This window comes from Phocoena sinus, chromosome 2, assembly GCF_008692025.1.
Source record: "Phocoena sinus isolate mPhoSin1 chromosome 2, mPhoSin1.pri, whole genome shotgun sequence".
Classification (NCBI taxonomy): Eukaryota; Metazoa; Chordata; class Mammalia; order Artiodactyla; family Phocoenidae; genus Phocoena; species Phocoena sinus.
Window position 1 is genome coordinate 173,808,523 of NC_045764.1, and position 21,681 is coordinate 173,830,203.

At 48.5% G+C, this 21,681-nt stretch overlaps 1 protein-coding gene across 2 annotated transcripts in view; it reads left to right on the top strand.

The window, feature by feature from the left end:
- The window catches only part of WDR25 (WD repeat domain 25), a 143,122-nt gene that overhangs the window by 97,595 nt on the left and 23,846 nt on the right, over positions 1 to 21,681 (top strand). The window lies entirely within an intron of this gene.

The window sequence follows — 21,681 nt, forward strand, 5'->3', positions numbered from 1 at the left end:
ACCCCTTACGGTTTGTTCTCAACACAGTAGCCGGCCTGGCCTGTGACAGTGGAAGTCAGATGTGTCACTCTTCTGGTCAGAACCCTCCAGGCTCAGGTCTCACTCACAGGAAAAGCTGTGTCCCTAGGGCGGCCCACAAGGCCTCATGATCTCCGCTCAGCCTCAGCCCCACCCGCCTCCTTGCCTTTCCTAGAACACACCAGCACAGTCCTGCCTCAGGGCCTTTGCACTTTCTGCCTGGAATGCTCTCCTCCCAGTTTTCTATGGAGAGGCTCCCTCCCTCCTACAGGGTTCTGCTCAAACGCCACCTCTGCAGTGAGGCCTTCCCAGACCACCATGCCAGCCACCCCTGGCATTCACTAGTCCCCCTGCCACCTCTTTTCTCCCCATAGCACTTATGATCACCCGGCACACTATGGATTTTACTTGTCTATTTGCCTTGTCTCCATCCCCTCGAATGTAAGCTCTTCCAGGGCAGGGATTTTTGTCTGTTTTGTTTGCTGCTGACTTCTAGCTCCTAGAACAGTGCCTGGCACATAGTAGGCACTCATCAGACCGTGGGCGACTGAATGAGTGGACGGAGGCAGAGGGCAGTCACACGGGATGGGGGATACAACGTGTGTGCAGGGCCAGTGACCTGCTCGACGTGGGGGATACAAGGTGTGTACATGGCCAGTGGCCTGCTCAACTTGGCCAGGCGTGGGCCCCAGGCAGTGGGACAGGCCGGGCAGAGAGGTTTTTAATGCCGTGAGTCTGGGTTTGGATCAGCAGCGGGGAGCCATGGGAGGTTTGTGAGCAGGGGTCTGGGATCAGGGGTGCAGAGGGGCTCAGGGAGGGGCAGTGGGGAAGAGCCTGACTGCCTCCTGCCTCTGGGGGGCTCAGTGATTTCAGGATGGCTGTTTCAAGCTCTGAGAAGCACCGCCCTGGTCTGAAGGAGGCACACAGCCACTAGAATGCTACAGGGTAGTTCATGATGATATCGGCATTGATCTTGACCTTGAAAGAAGAGGGTGTGGAACGTCAGAGAGTGTCCTCCTCCATTAGGGATTCAGGGGAGTCAGTGGTCCCACGCCAAAGGGCTCTAGCCTGCTGCCTCTGCAGCGCCAAAGCCTCTGCCTAAAGGCATCCCCCTCCAGGGCCGCCTCCTGCCCCATCCTGGGCAGGTGCAGCCCCCCATCAGGTCGTCACTGAGCAGAGGCCGTTCTGCGTGGCCAGGATGGAAGGAGGTGGGACAAGACCTCCAGTGCCCGATTCGAAAGGCGAGTTGGTGCGTCAGACCGGCTGCTGCAGAAAGGCACTTCCCCCCGGGCTGTGGGAAGGGGCTGCTGGTGTTTGCAGGAGAACCTAAAACCAGAGACAGTTTCCTTAAAGAGAACAGGATGTTTTATACGTAGGTATTTTGCCTAAAGTACTTCCCAAGTGGGAGAATTAGAGCATAGAGAGATGTACTCTTTTTTAAAAAAACACATTTTTCTTTTACAAGAGACTTTTTAAAAACAAGAACATTTGGAAAAGAGAAAAGTTACCCATAAAGAAGTGGATGTGTGGACTTTTAAAAGCACTTGAACACTTGTATATGGGATATAAATACATGATAAATGAAAGAAGACATTGGAAAGTGCTGCTGGAGTTAGAAACTCTTAGTCATGCTGTTTGAAGCGGGGCCTCCTGATCAACCAGCCCCTGGTGACAGCCACGTCCCTTAGAGGTGTGCTGTTTTTAGCCTCAAAGAGCAAACACGTAAGAAATTACTCATCAAGGACGCCATCTGATTTAAGACTTTGTTAAAAATATCGGATTTTCTCCTAGGGCAGACGCCAGCTGACGTGTTCTGAGAATGCTGGGGGAGAAGCAATTAGGAGCAGATGTTGCTGTGACTGGTATCGGCATGTTTGCCAGTCTCTCCCCAGCTAATAATGTGGGTAAAGGGATCTGTGCAATATTTGTTTTTACTTCCTTTTTACCAACAATCTGACGGCCTGTCCTCCCTTGCTGGGTCACAAGGACTGTTTCCATGTGCAGCAGCCAGACTCAGGGGACCAGTCTCTTTCCTGCTTCAGTTCTGTTTCCTCTGATAGGTGTGGCCCAAGTGCCTTGTACGGACCCAGCAGGAGGGCCAGAGAGGAAAGGTGTGGACAGCCACCTGGGGTGGCTCTCTGCCCTCCTGCTGGGCTCCCACGGGGCCTTGGGGCTCTGTCCCAGGTGCTGAACTTTCCAGCCCTCCCTGGTGAGCGTAGGAACACCTAGGGCTGAGCGGCTTGTCTTCTGACTGCTTTCAGGGGCAGTCGTGGAAACTGCAGGAGGGACACAGACCTTAGCTTAAAATCAAGACGGGTTTCCTCTTTTAAAAACAACGGAAGGACTGTTATTATTATAAAAGTAATATGTGATTATATGAAATAACAAATAGAAACAGAGAGAAGGGGTAGTTGAGCCAGCCAAAGGTAAACATTAGTAACATTTAAATATTTTTATTTCATTGTTCTTTTCCACTGTGTGTGTGTGTGTGTGTGTGTGTGTGTGTGTGTTTTGTGTGTGTGGTACGCGGGCCTCTCACTGTTGTGGCCTCTCCCGTTGCGGAGCACAGGCTCCGGACGCGCAGGTTCAGCGGCCATGGCTCACGGGCCCAGCCGCTCCGTGGCACGTGGGATCTTCCCGGACCGGGGCACGAACCCACGTCCCCTGCATCGGCAGGCGGACTCTCAACCACTGCTCCACCAGGGAAGCCCCACATTTAAATATTTTTATTTCATTGTTCTTTTCCACTGTGTGTTTTTTAAAACATTGTTTGGTCTTTGTATTTTGCTTTTCACTCAGCATTGTAAGGGTTTTCCTTACAGTGAAATGAATTCTTGTAGATTTTTAATACATTCCTCTGATGCAGTATGCTTGGCTAATTTGCTCCATGCTTTATCCTCAGCACTCAGAGCCGCGTCTGACACAGCAGGCACTCGATAAATATGGATCGAATGAGTCAATTTCAAATGGTTTAGCTTATTAAGCCATTTCCTGAGGTTGGATTTTAGGACATTTCCTTTTGTTTGGTTTGGTTTGCCATTTAAAGTTAATAGATGTGAAGGTGGAGATCAGGGATCGGCAAGTGCAGCTTGGGGCTAAATCTGACTTGCTGCCTGTTTTTGTAAATAAAGTTTTATCGGAATGCAGTTCCTGTCATTCATTCGTGTATCAGCTACAGCTGCTTTCACACCACAGTGGTAGAGTTGAGTAATTGCACCACATGGCCCGCGAAGCCAAAAATACTTATGATCTGGCCCATCCCTGCTAAGACGTATCTGGCTGTGGTGTGTGTCACGCTGTGGCTTGTCGGGACTGATCCTTTTGACCTGGCTGACAGGGTGGGTGCCCCTGTACCTCACCCTATTATGGGCACCCTGTGGAAACCGTGTGCTCAGAGAATGTCTTTTCCAGAGAACCGTGCCTCAGTTAGGGGTATATGGGTCGTTTCCCCCTCTTGTTATAATCTCCAGACAAACCATCGCAGTCTACTTTGTGATACATTCCACTGTGAGACACATTTGTGCATCTAGTGTTTTCCGCATTCGCAGTTTATTTCCTGCAGCTTGTGCCCCAGAACTCAAATTGCTGGGTTAAAAGTGAGTCAGCATTTTGAAGGTAAGGGGTAGGTTTCCGACGATGGAGCTGAGCCCACCCCTGGAGCAGGACGGTGCGGCCAGACAGCCTCTTGCCGGGTCTGAGGAGTAGTTGGAACAGATAACTTTAAAGCTACTTTCCAGTCTTAGACTTTAATTCCTTACGCTTACCCACATGATGAATGTTGGGATTCTGGACTTCTCTGGTTCAGCCCAGTGCATTACAGCAAACGGGCTCTTTGGCTCCCCTGTCTTTTCTTGGCCCATCTCTCTCTGCTCTGGTTTGATGAGTGGATCACATCCCTCGTCGCCGCAGAGCGCCTGGCTTCATTTCCGGCAGGTCGGCAGGATGTGTTCTGCACGAACCCTCCGAGCCTGCTTACTCGTGCCGGCCCCGTGCTGCCAGTCTCTTCTGTCTCCCGACGGTCTGCTCGAACATGGGTCTGGTCTGGAACCCAGGATGTCTGTGGTCTGACCTTCATGTTAACCACGGGGGTCCGAGCCCCTCCGGGCCGCCAGTGCTTATTGGCCTGAGATCCAGCAGCCCTGGGTTCCCATCCTCCCTCTCCTACTTGCTTAGCTGGCTGATTTTAGGCAAATCTCTAAACTAAAGCCTCTCTCGGTCAAGGGTTTCCCCCATGGTATAGTAAAGGGGCAGGATGAGGTCATCTTTCAAGCAGGGCCTCTGAACTCTCCTGTGTGTAGGAGAGCCCCTGGGACTCTTGTTAGGATGCAGACTCTGTTTCGGCAAGATGATGTCTTAGTCAGCTCAGACTGCTGTAATGAAATACCACAGCCTGGGGGGCTTAAACAGCAGACGTTTATTTCTCATTGTTCTGGAGGCTGGAAGTCCGAGACCAGGGTGCCAGGGTGGTCGGGTCCTGGTGAGGGGGCTCCTCCTGGTTTGTAGATAGCTGCCTCTTGCTGTGTCCTCACATGATGGAGAGCAAGAAGCTCTGGCCTCTTCATCCCTTTCTAAGGCGACCACTGCCCTCATGGGACCTCCACCCTCATGATCTTATCCAAACCTGAGTACCTCACAAAGGCCCCACCTCCAGATATCATCACATTGGGGGTTAGAGCTTCAAAATATAGATTTTGGGGGGACACAAACATTCAGCCCTTCGCAGGTGAGATCCTGCATTTCAGCAAGCTCCCGGAGATGCAGAGACAGATGGCCCGTGGACCACACTGTGAGAAGCCAGGTCTCAAAGGGCCTCTGAACACAGAGGTCCCATGCTTCTCTCACGTGAGCACCCTTGGTCTTCGTCCTCGATTGACCTGCACCACCTGTGACCTATCTCAGTGATAAATAGGTTGTGAGCACCTTCACCTGACAGCTATTCATTTACAACTGCCTGTGAGGGGGGCTCAGTCCAGTCATGTCTGCGCCTTGACATCTTCCACAGGACCTGGAACCAGAGCAGGTGCTCAGGCTGCTGGGGTCAGCCGCCCCTCCCATCATGATGGTGCCCTGCCCGCATTTCGGGGGGCAGTGGCCTCCCTGGGATTTCTGCAGAGGGAGTGGGCCCTCCGACAAATGGGAAATAAAGGCTAGCTGCAATTCAGCTGTAACTGGTCATTCCAGAAGTGTAGACAGAGGCCGAGGACTTGGGAGATCCTGGGCCAGATGAGGGCTGGTGCAGTGGTTCTAACACTGCAGCTCTCAGCCAAGTCTGAGCTCTCATGTGCCCCGGTGTCTCGTAGATGACGGAGTATCCAGCCTCGCAGGGCCCTGGGTCTTTGCCCGGCTGGGAATGGGAGCTGGAGAGTTCCAGATCTGCAGGGCCCACCAGCACTGTGGGAAAGGCTCCAAGGTAGTTACTTTTAGGTTTGCTTTAAGATGACTATGTAGTTTGAGCCAAAAGTTAGGATAGGTAATAAAATTTCTCCCTTGTATCATGAATTAAAGTTGTAGAAAAACTCCTACAGAAGCTTAAAAATCATATTGCATATTTCGTGAATCACCCTTTTTGCGAGACTAAATTCTGGAACCCCAACCTCAGCAAATTACCTCTCAGCCAAGCAAGACTGAGCACTGCAAATTGGAGCAGCCCTGGAAAATCTGGGACATGTGGCTCCCGACACTGGGAGCCTGGCCTCTGCTCCAGTTCTCTTCCCTTCCGTGGGCAGGGCCGACACTGGGCAGGCTAGGGCCGAGCGCGACTTCCGATGCATAGGTCTACTCTGCTTCCGAGAAGGAGGGTCTCAGGTGCCCTCAGGTCCCCACTGGGCCTCGAAAACACCAACCCCCACCCGCTCGGGTAGTTCTCAGGATGAGATCTACTCTGACAGACCAGCTCACTTGTTTTGCTCTAGTGCTGGTTTGACCCGAATCATCAATAGTCCATGCTTGTTCTACATCTTTCTTTCCTTTTAAGTTTGTAAAGGGCCGTCTTGACTTCCAGATCTTGAGTTCATTCCTTGACCTCCTTTGGGAGCTTTGTCCCAAACCCGCTGCAGGTGTGTGTCCTATCATGCCGGTGACAGTGGGCGAGGCCTCTGGCTCGTCCTTCCCACCTGCTTGGGTTCTCATCTCTGCCTGTCGTCACAGCCCCTCACTCTGCTGCAGTTTCCCCACAGAATGTAAGCTCCCCGAGGGCAGGGATTTGCTCCTTTTCTGCTGTTTTCCCTGAGCCTAGCGAAGTCCTGGCTGGATGGGATGGGACTGTTGCAGGAATGACTAACGGCCTTAATCCAGGCCAATTAAAAAAAAAAACCCAAGTGATAAGCCCGCCCAGGCGAAGTGGAAGCTGAGTCAGCGTCTGTTAACACGCTCTTCTCCGGCACTGACCGACCGTGGCCGTCCTGCCCCGAGGGGGAATGAACCAGCTGGTCATGCAGCCAGTGGTTGCTGGTCTGGACTGGCTGCCCTGGTGCCATGGTCAGAGCACCCGGAGCCTTAGAGGATACCCACCCGCCCCTGCAGGTGGCCTCGGCCTCCAGCGTTGTGAAAACTCTCCAGGTGATTCGAATGAAGAGCCCAGTGGCGAACCACAGCCCTGGGGGCCACGGTTTGGGAGCATCAGTGTGAGTCCCGAAGGGTGTTTTGCAGGGTCTCTGCTGGTGTAGGTGAGGGTGTCCTGAAATGTCCGTTCCTGCAGTGGCAGCTGTCTGGAAGCTGGCAGCTGTCAGCACCTTCACCTCCTGGTTCCCGGGCGCCATCAGTCTTCGTGGCGTTGTAGGCAGGTTGCTTATTTGCCCTATTTACTCTCCATTTGTCTCTTTCATCAGCTTTATACTAAAAAGCCTTTTGTTTGGACTCTTCGTACTTCTGCAGTTCTGGCTAAGTTTTGCCTTCAGCCAAACTTTTTATGAGATGAGAGCGGGAGCCTAAGGGAGGTGGAGAGGAGGGAGGGCGTGGACAGCCTGGTGCTGAGGGAAGCGTGGTCACTGCTCCGTGTGACTCGCCGTGGATCCTTGTCTCTTCCGGGCTCCCGTTGCCCCATCTGTCAAGTGGCGGTGGGGTGCTCTCGGGTGGCACGGACTGGGCAGCCACCACCTGCCGGGCTCTGTACTGGACCCTCCCTGTGTGTCATCTACCGCGACACAGCAGTCCTGGGAGGTGTACCAGGCGCTGCTGTCACCCCATCCCCCTGGCGGGGTGCCGGAGGTTCAGAATGGTTCCAGCAGCCAGCACACGGCTGGTTGGTAGGGGGGTAAGACCTTGGACCTGGTGCCTTGATTCCCGCGCCCTTGCAGGCCCTCCTGTTCACAGGTCGAAGGAAGCGTTGGTCTTGGGTGTAAATAAAGCTTTGGCAGTGAGAGCCGTGTGCTTTTTTCTTGGAGAGGCCTGCATGGGGCAGCCCTTGAGTTCAGAGGCCTGCTCGGTCCCGCCACTTGCAGCTCGATGCCCGGTGTCAGGGACCCCCCTGTGAACTTGACAGTGGTGGGCCCTGCGGCCTCAGGCCTGAAGTCACAACCCCGGCGCCTCTGTGAGGGCAGCCCTTCGGCCTCCACAGGTAGATGTGGAAACCAGTCCTGAAAGGCTCAGCTTTCAGCGCAGGGGTGGACGGCCACTGTGGGGCTTGGACCTGATCTGTCGGCCTCACCGGCTGCCTTCACAAGCGGCCAGGGGGTCCCCATGTGTCTCCTGGGTCATCCAAAATCTTGGGCAAAGCTGGGGAAGGGGTCCCTGGATTCCAGAACCTCAGACCCCTGCCCCCAGCCCAGTCCTTCTCTTCACCTTCACTCGGCAGCACTTTTCTTGGGGTGTCAAGCAGACTCCAGTTAAAAACCTGAAATGTGAGTTGCCACCTGGAGCTCAGTGTGTGACAACGGGAGAGCGTGGCACTCAGGAGGGCCACGTCCCCGTGTGATCACTGGGGCTCTTAAAGATGCAGTAGGATGTATCAGAAAATATAAAGCAGACTCTGGACCCGTAATGATTATATAAATAAAATATTTATGTAATGCTAATGTATATGACCTTTGTAATTTGTTTTGCCACTAAAATAAGCTGTGTTACATACACTGAACATCTCTCGTTGAGATTTTTTATCTCCTTGAGATTTTTAAAAATTTAATATCTTTATGAAATAGATTCACAGTTTTTGTTTTACCTAAAAACTTATTTTAGTTTGCCATAACTAACAGTATCCAAAAAAAATCATGGGTTTGATGCCCGAGTTATTTTTTGTCTTAATATACTTTAAATACTTATTAAATTTTTTTGTTAGCAGCTTTTTTTTTTAATTAATCAATCAATCAATTAATTAATTAATTATTTTGCGGTACGCGGGCCTCTCACTGTTGTGGCCTCTCCCGTTGCGGAGCACAGGCTCCGGACGCGCAGCTCAGCGGCCATGGCTTACGGGCCCAGCCGCTCCGCGGCATGTGGGATCTTCCCGGACTGGGGCACGAACCCGCGTCCCCTGCATCGGCAGGCAGACTCTCAACCACTGCGCCACCAGGGAAGCCCTAATTTAATTATTTATTTGGCTGTTCCAGGTCTTAGTTGCGGCATGCGAGATCTTGGTTGCGGCCTGTGGGATCTTTAGTTGCGGCATGAAAGCTCTTTTAGTTGCAGCATGCGGGCTCTTAGTTGCAGCATGCGAGATCTAGTTCCCTGACCAGGGATCGAACCCAGACCCCCTGCACTGGGAGCGTGGAGTTTTAACCACTGGACCACCAGGGAAGTCCCAGTAGCAGCTTTGTTGTGATGTAATTCATATACCATACAATGCGCTCATTTAAAGTATACAATTCGTTCGTTTTTCGTATATTTACAGAGTTATACAACCATCATCACTGTCAGTTTAGAACATTTTCATCACCTCAGAAAGAAACCCTCTACCCCTTTTAGCAGTCACCCCAGCTCCCTTACCTCTATCCCCTACCCCCAGCCCCTGGCAACCACTGATCTACCTTCTGTCTCTATAGATTCGCCTATTCTGTACATTTTATATAAACAGAATCATACAGTATGTCACTTAGCATAATGTTTTCAAGGTTCACCTATGTTGTAGCGTGTGTCAGTACTTCATTCCTTTTTAGGGACACATAATATTCCATTGTATGGATAGACTGCATTTCGTTTATTCATCAGTTGATAGGCATTTGTGTTCTTTCCATGTTTTGGCTCTTATGAATAATACTGTTATAAATATTCATTTACAAGTTTTTGTGTGGACATGTGTTTTCATTCCTCTTGGACTCCACCTGGGAGTGAAATTGCTGAGTCATTGTCCCTCTATGGGTGACCTTTTGAGAAACCGCCAGACTGTCTTCCAGAGTGGTTGCACCATTTTGCAATGTATGAAGGGTCCGATTTTCCCCTGTCCTCACCTTACTTGTTATCGGTCTTTTTGCTTTTCCCCATCCCAGTGGGTGTGAGGTGGTGTCTCCTTGTGGTCTCCTTAAGGTTTGATATAGGACTGTGCAGACTGTATATTTCTTCATGAATGAGCTTTGGTAGTTTGTGTCTCTCAAAGAATTTGTTCATTCCATCTAAGTTATCAAATTTATAAACATAAACTTGTTCATAATATTCCTTTATTATCCCTTTTGATGTCTTTAGGTTCTGTCTTCTCCTTCATACCTGATATTGATAGTTATGTCTTCTTTTTTTTCCTTAGTCAGTGTGGCTAGAGATTTATTTTCTTCTACTTGCTTTGGGTTTAATTAGCTCTTCTTTTTCTCATTTCTTAAGGTAGCAATTTAGATCATTGATTCAAAATCCTTTTTAATGTAAGCATTTTAATGCTATACATTTCCCTCTAAGAATGCATCCCGCAAATCTTGATGTGCAGTATTTACATTTTCATTCAATTAAAACATATTTTCTAATTTGATTTTTACCTCCACTTTGACCTATGGGATATTTAGAACTTATTACTCAGCTTCCAAATTTGTGGGGATTTTCCTGATATCTTTCTGTTGTTAATTTCCTTGTTATTAATTCTGTTATGCTCAGAAAACATACTTTATATGATTCAAATACTTTTACGGCCCAGAATATGGTCTGTTTCACTGAATGTTTCATGCGCTCTTGGCAAGAATGTATATTTCACTGTTGTTGGGTGGAGTGTTCTATAAACGACAGTTTGGTCAAGTTAGATGATGGTATTGTTCAGTTAGTTCTTCTAGATCCTTGCCGATTTTTTGTCTACTTGTTCTTTCAGTTATTGAGAGAGGAGTGTTGAGGTCACCAGCTATAATTGTGGATTTGTGTATTTCTCTCTTCAGTTCTGTCTTTTCTCCCTTATGTATTTTGAAGCTGCCACCACAGCTCCACTGGGGGCCTGCTTGCCAGTCAAAGCTGTTAGACAAAATAAGAAGAAGAAGAAAAAAAAAAAAGACCAAGGAAAGAAAATAGCAGCTCGTCTTCGTGCTGCTCACTCCTCCAGGTTTTGCCCTCTCTCCGGGGTCTGTCTGCTTGTGTTCACTTTCAGTGTTCTCAGAGAGCTGCTTTCTGCATTTTGTCCAGAGCCTGTTGTAATCAGTGGGCAGAGAGGCTCTGGTGGGCTTACTGGATCCCACGTGGCCCCAGGTGGACTTTGAACATATTTTGTTCCTGGCCTTGAGTTTCCCCTCTTCTGTTGGCTTGATGCCACCTGCCCGTGGGCCTCCACTGCTGTCTCCTCTCCAGGGGCTCTTCCCAAGCCCCCCTGGGTCGGGTGCCCCCCTCCTTCTCTCAGTCTGGGTTGTAGCTGCTTGGCAAGTGTCACCCCCGCACTGGAATGTGAGCCGCATGAGGGCTGGGGGACACGACGGCCTTGTCCAACCTGGCATTGTGTCCCCAGACTCTGTATTGCTGGCATGGGGTCAGCGGCTCAATCAGTGTTTCTCGAATAAATGGTCACAGCAACCTCCGTGAAGCTGCAGCCTTAACTCTGCAAAGATTGTATGACTTTAGGAAAGTTTGTGCAATCCAAATTCGTGCCCCAACCAAGAGCCCCCCAGTTAGAGGGCGGTGTTGACAGCTGTGCTGTCTCCAGTGCATGGATGTTCTGTGTACCCTGCCAGTGGGCAGACTCTCCCGGTGGCCACAGCCTTCCCTACGTACCCTGAGAGAAGACTGCCTGGTGCCTTTCACAGATGTAGTGCGCAAGCTGAGAAGGATGAGGGGACGTGTGAGAGGAAACCTCGTGGTGCATCCTGTAATTAGGCTGTGCCGAGCTGTCCACTCATCGCGCTGGATTCAGAGAGGAGATGAAGGGTGGACATCTCTCCTCACCCGCTGTGTGCCCTTTTTATATCAAGTGAATTTCTCAGTTTTTAATTCTAGTATTTCACTTAAAATTTTTTTTAAAAAAGATGTGGTTACCTGGTTTGCCTCATTCATTTATTCATTGAACATTTGCTGAGCACCTGCCACGTGTAGGACATCTTCCTAGCTTCCAAGACTCAAAGGAGCTACAGGAAACGCCTCACGCCTGCTGTTGGCACCGTTATCCACCAAGTTGCTAGACCATGTGGGAAACCTCCCTGGCAGCTTTAGGATTGCCCTCCCCATACCACCCCCATACCCTGTGCTTCCCTTTTCTGGGGTCGTGCAGGCTGTCCACTGCGCACAGGCACCTGGCCAAGGGGGTGGCTGGGTGCTGGAATCCAGCCTATGCTCCACTGGCCAAGCGATGCCCCTAGCATGGGGTGATCTCCACCTGAAGGAGGGTCTTTTCCCGATATGCACCAAGGGTCCAGGTGGGCCAGCCGTGGCCCCATCCCTTCCCCTCTGTCTGCTCCATCCACTCCCTCTCCATCCCCGCAGCCTCACCAGGTCTGTCCCTCGCCCTCTCCCCCCGGGATGCCAGCGCTGCCCACTGCCCACCGCCTTACGTCTTCCACACCACGGCAAGTATCATCATTTGGAAACGCAAATCCGAACACATCGCCCTTGGGCTCAGGGCTCTTCCCGGCCCAGCACCCTGCAGTGCCCATGAGAGCAGGTCCAGGCCTTCCTTCCTGGTGAGGACAACTCCGCACGGCCCAGCCCAGCCTCCCTCACCAGGCTTGGCTCTGAGAGCCCAGCCTGCCCCAAGCCACCACCTCACAGGACTGGGGGACTTCACACCTTTCCAGACTGTTTGACTTGTCTGCCACGAGTGGGATTTACTCTTCAGAATAAAAGAGTAGATACATTATTTTCCAAAGAAGATAGAGGAAGGGGAGCTTGCAAAGGAGCAGCCAGAGACCTGGGAGGAGAGCTGGGTCCAGGGCTGCGAGCTGATGAGGATCGGGGGAGGGACTGTGGACTCGGGGTGCCAGCAACATGCAGAGGTAGAGGTGTGAGAGGATGTCAGGGACCTGGAGACGTGGTGTGCCCGTGACATGAGAGCAGAAAGGGAGGCTGTTCTCTAGACGTTCAGATTACAAAAGTAATCTGTGCTTTTTGCAGGCTGCTTGGAAAATGGAAAACTGTAATGAGGACGATAACGCATTCAATTTCAACACAGCCAGAACCACCACTGACAGTTGGGGTCCTTCCTTCCAGTTTTTCAATGCATATATTTACATTTTTAAGTAGTTTCCCCCCAACTGAATATATCCTTAGTGTTTCTGTATTGTTAAACAGTTTTTGGGTGGTGTAATTTTTAGTAGTTACCCAATATACTGTCATGTATTTAACCAGCCCTCTATTATTGGGTATTTATCATATTCCCAGTGTTCCCTTTATTACAACACTAAGGCGAGCATCCCTGTGTGTAAATTCCCAGATGCAGACTTGATCAAAGGGTATGTGTGCTTTTAGGTTCTGGATCCCACTGAATCCAGAAGCCACTTCCTTCCAGAAGGGATTACCAGTTCACCCTGGGAACGGGCTTGGTGGGTTAACTTGCTTGTTTTGGGCATAGGCGAGGGGCATGCAGGCTCACCACCGTCCGGGGAAGAGCTGGTTCAGGGGGAGGGGCTGAAGGTTGGGGTGGGCGGGGCGACCGGAGGTGGAAGGAAGTGGGGCGGGGGGCCAGGGCAGCCAGGCCAGGGGGGCCTGCTTCCTTCCAGGGCCCCTGTCTCGGCCATGGACTAGGTCCCTTGTGCTCTGGTTTCCTTCTCTCTGGCCCAGGCAGGACAGCCCCACACTCTCCATCTGTCCTGTCCAGAGTAGGCCTGAGCCTCTGTGCGTTGCCCCGTGTTGCTTCTTGAGGGTCCGAGACGCCTGGAAGAGATGGGTGCATACCGCGCACGGCGCAGGCGCCCAGACTCCGCCGAGCTGCGCTGCCCTTGGAGGTGGCTGCATTGTTAGAACCCTATTTTAATTCATGCCTCCATTGTAAAGTGAGGAAAACCAATTTTTCACTTGAGAGGTTCAGCAATGTGGATACATGTGTAATTGTCTATTTCTGCCTTTCTTCCTTTCTCTCGTGTTCTGTAGCCGTAATTTAAAATTTCACGGTCTCCAACTTGATGGCTTCTCTGTGGGCATGTTCAGATCCGCCTCAGGTTCAGCAGGCACTAATTGAGCAGCTACTCTCTGCCTCTGGCTGGGCAGCCTGTGGGGTGCGGTGGGGGGTGGGGACGGGCTCCGGTGTCGGCCGCAGATCGCATGTCACGCCGGCTCTGCCTCTACTCAGCTGTGTGATCACCGGCAGGCCCTTCCCGTTTCTGAGCCTGGGTGTCCTCGTCTGCACAGTGGGGCTGGTAATCTCCACCCCGCAAGGTGGTCATGAGGATTAAGTGAGGTCACACGTGAAGCCCCTAGCAAGGCGCATGGCACACAGTAGGTGTTCAGTTAATGCACCCTGCCGTCTCCGATGATCACCACAGGGTCGTGCTTTCCACGAACTTGTGATAATTGGCAGTCAGGAGCTGCCTTCAGCTTTGCTAAAAGCTGAGTGGAGGTCATACTTTTCCCCCAGCCAGGCAGCGCGCCTGACCGAAATGTCAAGTGCCTGCTTTCGGCTGAAGATGTTCTAACCAGGTGTGATAACATGGTCCTCTCAAGCTGATCAGAGGCTCAGATATACATTCCCCTGTGTCTTTGATTAATTTTTAAAAGAGAGAAATGAATTAATTATTGCCTAGTGAGTATGGATGCTCAGAGTATAGGGGAAGAGCAGACAGCGGGACCTCAGGAGATGCCTCGTCGAGAACCTAGCCCTAGGCGTCCAGGAGTTGTCCCAGGTCCGGTGAGTCCCAGAAAACTGGCCAGTGCAGAGACAGAGGAAGGTGGCAACTCAGGCCCTATCCAGGGGTGACCGTGTGGGTGTGGGTTTCCTGGATTCCCTGGGGCTCCTGGAGAGTGAGATGCAGTTGGCTGCTTCTCTCCAGGTGTCCCCTCATGTCCCCCTCCCCCAGGCCCGAGGCCCACGACCTGCCCTGCTACTCCCTGGCCAGCTCCTCGGGCTACATTGTGGAGGGTCACACCTAGGAAGGCGGTCCTTGGGGGGCATATCCTGCTCCTGCTTGGCCGCGGTGGAGGAGCCTGAGGCAGTTTCTGGAGGTGCCGTGTGGGGAGAGGTGCGGTGCCCTGGGCCTCCCACCCAGCTGCAGACAGCTGGTGGCTTCCTTCTCCACATGGTCTGAGGGACACTTGTCCCCGCCACTCCTCCACCCCCACCCCCTTGGGGAAAAGGCCCGTCCTCTGGGCCGTAGTCCTCCCATCTGTCAGGAAGGGGCTGGACTCTGTGATGGGGTCTGCACCGAGCAGAGCCCCCTCCGCACAGGGTGTATCTGGGAAGGGCTCAACTGAGGCTTCATGCTGCAAGCAGTCAGCCTCCTGTCCCGCGCTCAGGGGAACTGGAGGCCCAGACGGGGCTGCTCCCCACCCGCTGACTCCCCAGGGTCCTGGAGTGCTTGGTCTAGATCCATTCATCAGGGGCTCCTTCAGACGCTCACCAGATACCTGCCGGGTGGCACGTGGCCACAGGATGGAGGGAAATGAGGCTCATCCCTGCTCCGAGCCCTGAGCTCACAGTCAAGGGGAAGAGACAGAGTCAGTCAGAGTGTAGCGTGGTGGTAGCTGCCGTGGAGGGGATGACGAGAGGCCCACGGACGAAGGAACTGACGAGTCTGCCTGGCGCTTTGGGAGGCTTGGTTGGCAGAGGGTTTTAAAGGATGCATAGGAGTGTTCTAGTCATCAAGTCTGGGTAAGGAATTCTAGGCATAAGGAATGCACAAAGGCGCAGAGGCGTGAAAGGGCTTGACAGGTGAGGGAATGGTGAGGGGTCTGTGTGGCTGGCGTGCGCACAGGGTGTGTGTGTAAGTCGGTGTGGGTATGTTTGTGTGTGTGTGTACAGGAGGGTTAGGAATCAAGGTGGCTGTCTGTGCAGGGCCTCCACCCCAGCCATGTTTAGGTTGTGGCCCAGGGCTGAACACCTCGAGGGAGGCTTTACAGACAGGGAGCCCTCAGACACCCCCGGTGCCCTCAAACAGGCACGCAGATACCCCCAGTGCTCACGACGTTGCCTTTAGGGAAGGCTCAGAGCAGAGGCTGGTCCTCCGGGAGCCCGAGCCAGCTCGTCAGTTATACCTAAACGTAAAAGGGAAAGGTGTCCTCCCCCAGCATATGGTTATTAAAGCTCGCCATCTTTAAACCTCATTAAGGAGTGTTAAATGCTAATGGATTTAGAGAAGGGCATCTTGGGGCCTCTGTTTCCTAGGAAACATTTGAGCGCAGGTGCTTTATAATGAGCTGTACCTATTTTAAAAGTGAGCCACGAGGCCCACTTTGATAGGCTGGATCTCAGATGCTGATGGGTAAGTGTGAACAAAGCCGGTGGAGGCCAGTGGAGATGCTCTGTGCTCTCTGAAATATCATTCTCTGGTGGTTTCTATAGAAACCACTGGCACCTAGGTAGGAGAATTGCCGAGCTCCGGAGTCTCATTTACGCAACACAGCGTTGCCTGCAGCCTCAGCAACTCTGCCCCAGCCTCTGAAGACCACTGGAGTCCTGTTGGCAGGTTGGGACTGGGTTCTGGACAAAACGGGACAGATGTGTGTTGCCACAGCTGTAATTTTGCTTTAATTATGTCTGTTCTATACCTGCTGCTTGATTTCCGCTGGTCCCCACTCTGCTTGTTATTTCAGGCCCACTGACAATAAGAAGAATTAACATTTGTGGAGCTCATTCCTCCCCACAGAGCACTTTAAAGAAACTTTTTATTATTGAAGCAGTTAAATATATACCAAAGTAGAGAAATTGATGAACCTCCAGCACCCTGTTTAAACAATTATAAACATATGGCCAAGCTTCTTTTAGCTATAGTCCTACCCATTTTCCCAACAGTCTCTCCCTCCGTGCCCCCACTGCTGAATTCTTCTGAAGCAAATCCCAGAAACATGCTAGTATTTCATTTGTACACACTCTTGTTTCTTTAAAAGATAAGGACTGAAAAAGGTGATTATAGTACTGTTGTCCCTTCTAACAATTTAGCAATAATTCCTTAATATCATCAGATACTCAGTACATATTTAAGTTTCCCTGATTGGCTCGTAATTTTAAACATTTTAAAACAGTTGCCTTGTTCAAATGGGAATCTGAACATTTGGTTGATAAGCCTTGTTGAACCTCTGGGTTTCGCTCCTTCTTTGTTTTCCTTGTAACTTATTTAACTGGGGAATAAATTGGTTGTTTGTCCTTCATTTTCCTCACTGCATCCCCTGTGGTGTGATCTAACACATTCCTCTGTTCCCTGTATGTCTTATAAACTGGCAGTTAAGGCTAGACAGGGCTTCTCATGCTGTGGTGTGCATGCAGATCACCTGGGGAGCTTGTTACTCCAATTCTAATTGACCCTGTGGCTCCGGGGAAGATACATTTCTAATAAGCGCCCAGGTAATACCTATGATAGAGGCTTGATAAGACTCAGGGACTTATTTTCTCTTTCCTTTTTTAAAAAAAATTTTTATTATAAATTTATTTATTTATTTATTTTATCTTTGGCTGCATTGGGTCTTCGTTGCTGCGCGTGGGCTTTCTCTTGTGGCGGCGAGCGGGGGCTACTCTGTTGTGGTGCGGGGACTTCTCATTGCGGTGGCTTCTCCTGTTGCAGAGCACAGGATCTAGGTGCGTGGGCTTCAGTAGTTTTGGCGTGCGCGCTCAGTAGCTGTGGCTCGTGGGCTCTAGAGCACAGGCTCAGTAGTTGTGGCACACAGGCTTAGTTGCTCCGTGACATGTGGGATCTTCCCGGACCAGGGTTCGAACCCGTGTCCCCTGCATTGACAGGTGGATTCTTAACCACTGCGCCACCAGGGAAACCCTCTTATTCTTTTTTTCAAGAATATTTGATCAGATTCAGGCTCAGTTTTTTGAAGAAGAGGTCATAGGCAGTGGTACATACTTCCATCAGGAGGCACTTAATGTCTGCTTGAACCATTTTTGATGACGGTGTGATTGATCAGGGAGTTCAGGGGTTGTCTGCCTGGTACCTCATTTATAAAATCCTCATCAGCTTTGCACCTAATTGTCTCGGCAGTTACTAATGATCACTGCCTAGATCTATGAATTCATTAGAAGTTGGAAAATACTGGACTACTTCTATAGAGAAAGATTTGCTTTCAAACTTAGCTACCCTGAGGACAGGAAAGCCAAGAGAAAGGCTTGAGTCTTTTCCTTTATATACAAGTTTTCAGAATAATGGGTTGCTTCCCTAGCATCTCCAAAGGTACCTAATTGGGTTTTCATGGGTGTTCTTTTTATTTTGTTAGTGCCATTATGAACTTTTGGCTTTATAAAATATTTGATATGTCTCAATCAGTTGTGGCCCTTATTACCCCAGCTGTCAAATCGCCCTGTATTTCGTGAGTGAGCCTCTTTAAATATGCTTCTGAATCTTTTTTTTTAAACTCAGCTTTACTGAAGTGTAACTTAATACAGCTGACTGCCGCCCATTAGCGTGCACAAATCAATGAGTTCTGACAGATGTATACATTTGTGGAGCCACCACTACAATCAAGATACAGAACATTTCCATCACCCCAAAATTCCCTCTTGCCCCTTTGCGATAAATCCATTCCCCTATTTCAGCCCCTTGGCAACTACTGACCTGCTTTCTGTCACTAAAGAGAAGTTTGCATTTTTCTAGACTTTTATAGAAGTGGAATCACGCAGTAGGTAATCTTTTGTGTCTGGTCTCTTCTAGCGTAATGATTTTGGGGTTCATCCATATTGTTGTTCGTATCAGTATTCCTTTTTATTGCTGAGTGGTATTCCATTGTATGAATATATCACACATCGTTTATCCATTTACCTGCTGATGGACATTTTGGGGTGTCTCCAGTTTTGGGCTATTATAAATGAAGCTGCTGTGACTGTTCATGAACAGGTCTTTGTGCGGATATGTATTGATATTTTCATTTCTCTGGGGTATGTAACTGGGAGTGTAGGTGTTAAGTGGCATAGTATGTGTAAGTTTAAATTGATAATAAACTGCTGAGCTGTTTCCTAAGTGGTTGTACCATTTTGCATTCCCATCAACAGCGCAGGAGAGTTTCGGTTCCCCCCACACTCTGACCAGCACTTCGCGTTGTCAATCTTTTCCATTTTAGCCATTGTAGTGGGTGTGTAGTGGTATCTGATTGTGGCTTTCATTTCATTTTCCTGATGACTAATGATGCTGCTCATCTTTTCATGGGTTTGTAAACCAACCATTTGAATATCTTCTCCTGTGAAGGTCTGTTCAAATCTTTTGCCTATTGAAGATTATGATGATGATGAAGAAGTTCTACGAATTCTTTGTATATTTTCTTCTCCCATTCCATGGCTTTTTGTGTCCTAGCTAAGAAATCTTTGTCCACTGTAAGGTTGCAAAGATTTTCTCCTGTTTTCTTATACAAGTTTTATAGTTTTTCCTTGGTTTTTTTTTTTGTTTGTTTTTTTGTTTTGGCTGTGTTGGGTCTTCGTTGCTGCGTGCGGGCTTTCTCTAGTTGCAGCGAGCGGGGGCTCCTCTTCGTTGTGGTGCGCAGGCTTCTCACTGTGGTGGCTTCTCCTGTTGTGGAACACGGGCCCTAGGCTCACGGGCTTCAGTAGTTGTAGCGTGCAGGCTTCAGTAGTTGCGGTGCACGGGCTCATTAGTTGCGGTGGGCTCAGTAGTTGTGGCTTGCAGCCTCTCGAGCGCAGGCTCAGTAGTTGTTGCTTGTATTTTTAAGTCTATGATCCACTTTGAGTTACCTTTTGTGTATGGTATGAGGTAAGGTTTTACTTTTTGTCACGTAGGATACTCAGTTGCTGTAGCACCATTTGTTGAAAAGACATTCCCTTCCCCATTAGATTGTTTTAGGACCTCTGTTTGAAAATCAATCGGCCGTGTAAGCATGGTCTCTTTCTGTGTTCTCAGTCCTGTTCATTGATTGATATAGCTAGCTATCCTTTTACCAATACCATTCTCTCTTGGTTACTGTAGCTTTACAGTAGTTCTTGAAATTGGATAGTACAAGCCCTCCAACTTTGTTTTTCTTTTTCAACATTTTTCTGGCTATTTTAGGTTCTTTATCATCCCATTTCAGTTTTATAATCACCTTGTCAATGTCTACAATAAAGTACCTTCCGATATATATATATATATATATTTTTTTTTTTGGTACGCGGGCCTCTCACTGTTGTGGCCTCTCCCATTGAGGAGCACAGGCTCCGGACGCGCAGGCTCAGCGGCCATGGCTCACGGGCCCAGCCGCTCCGTGGCATGTGGGATCTTCCTGGACCGGGGCACAAACCCATGTCCCCTGCATCGGCAGGCGGACTCTCAACCACTGCGCCACCAGGGAAGCCCCCTCCCGATATTTTGATTAGGATTATGTTTAATTTATAGATTGATTTCAGGAGAACTGACACCTTAAAAATATTGAGTCTTCTGACTCATGAACATTATATCTTTCTGTTTGTTTAGATCTTCTTTAATTTCTCTCAGCAGTGCTTTGTAGTTTCCAGTGTTCAGATGTTTCACATATTGTATGACATTTATTCCTTGGTATAAACTATATTTCATGGTTTTGGATACTATTGTGAATGAATTCTTTTAAACTTTCATTTTCCAATGTTTGTTGCTTGTATATAGAAATACTATTTACTTTCTCATTTGACCTTGTATCCTGTGACCTTACTAAATTAACTTCTTAGTCCTAGTAGTTTTTTCATAGATTACTTAGGAATTTTTATGTACATGATCATGTTGTCTGCAAACAATAGAGTTTCATAGCTTCCTTTCCAATGTATATGCATTTCTATCTTTTTCTCACTATATTGCAATGGCTGGCACCTCCAGTACAGTGTTGGATAAAAGTGGTGAGAGTGAACATCCTTGTCTTGTTCCTGATCTTACGGGGTTTTACCATTAAGAATGATGTTATATGTGGGGGTTTCTAGATATCTTAAATTGGTTTAAGGGACTTACCTTCTAGTCTTAATTTTCTGAAAGTTTTTATCATATATTGGTGTTGAATTTTGTCAAATCATTTTTTCCTAGATTCAGTTAATATGGTGGATTACATTGATTTAAAAAAAATGTTAAATCAATATTTATGCATTTCTGGGATAAACCCTACTTGGTCGTGATATATTATCCTTTTTATATACAGTTTAATTCTAGTTGCTAATAATTTGTTAAGGATTTTATATCTATGTTCATGAAGATTATTGGCTTATACTTTTTTCTTATGTTGTCTTTGTCTGGTTTTGATGTGAGGTTAATATTTTCCTCACAAAAATGAATTGAGAAAGGTTCTCTCCTTGTATACTTTCTGAATGTTTGTGTAGGATTGGTGTTATTTCTTTCTTAATGTTTGATAGAATTCACCAGTGAAGATACCTGAACCCAGGGTTTTCTTTGTTGGAAGGCTTTTACTTACAAAATAATTTTTTTTAAGTATAAATAAGGAAACCATAAACAAAATGAAAAGACAGCCCACAGAATGGGAGAAAATATTTGCAAATGAAGCCACTGATGAGGGATTATCTCCAAAATATACAAACAGTTCATGCAGCTCAATATCGAAAAAACAAACACCCAATCAAAAAATGGGCTGAAGATCTAAATAGACATTTCTCTAAAGAAGACATATAGATGGAATAGACACATGAAAAGATGCTCAACATTGCTAATTATTAGAGAAATGCAGATCTAAACTACAGTGAGGTATCACCTCACACCGGTCACGATGGCCATCATCAAAAAGTCTACAAAAAATAAATGCGGAGAGGGTGTAAGGAAAAGGGAACCCTCCTACACCGTTGGTGGGAATGTAAATTGGTACAACTACTATGGGGAACAAATAGTATGGAGGTTCCTTAAAAAAGTAAAAGTAGAAGTACCATATAATCAATCCAGCAGTCCCACTCTTGGCCATATAGCCAGAGAAAACCATAATTCGAAAAGACACATGCACCCCAGTGTTCATTGCAACACTATTTATAATAGCCAAGACATGGAAGCAACCTAAATGTCCATCAACAGATGAATGGATAAAGAAGATGTGGTACCTATATACAATGGAATATTACTCAGCTGTAAAAAGAATGAAACAGTGCCATTTGCAGCAATATGGATAGACTAGAGATTATTATACTAAGTGAAGTAAGTCAGACAGAGAAAGACAAATATCATATGATATCACTTATATGTGGAATCTAAAAAAAATGATACAGGTGAACTTATTTACAAAATAGACTCACAGACTTCAAAAATAAACTTATGG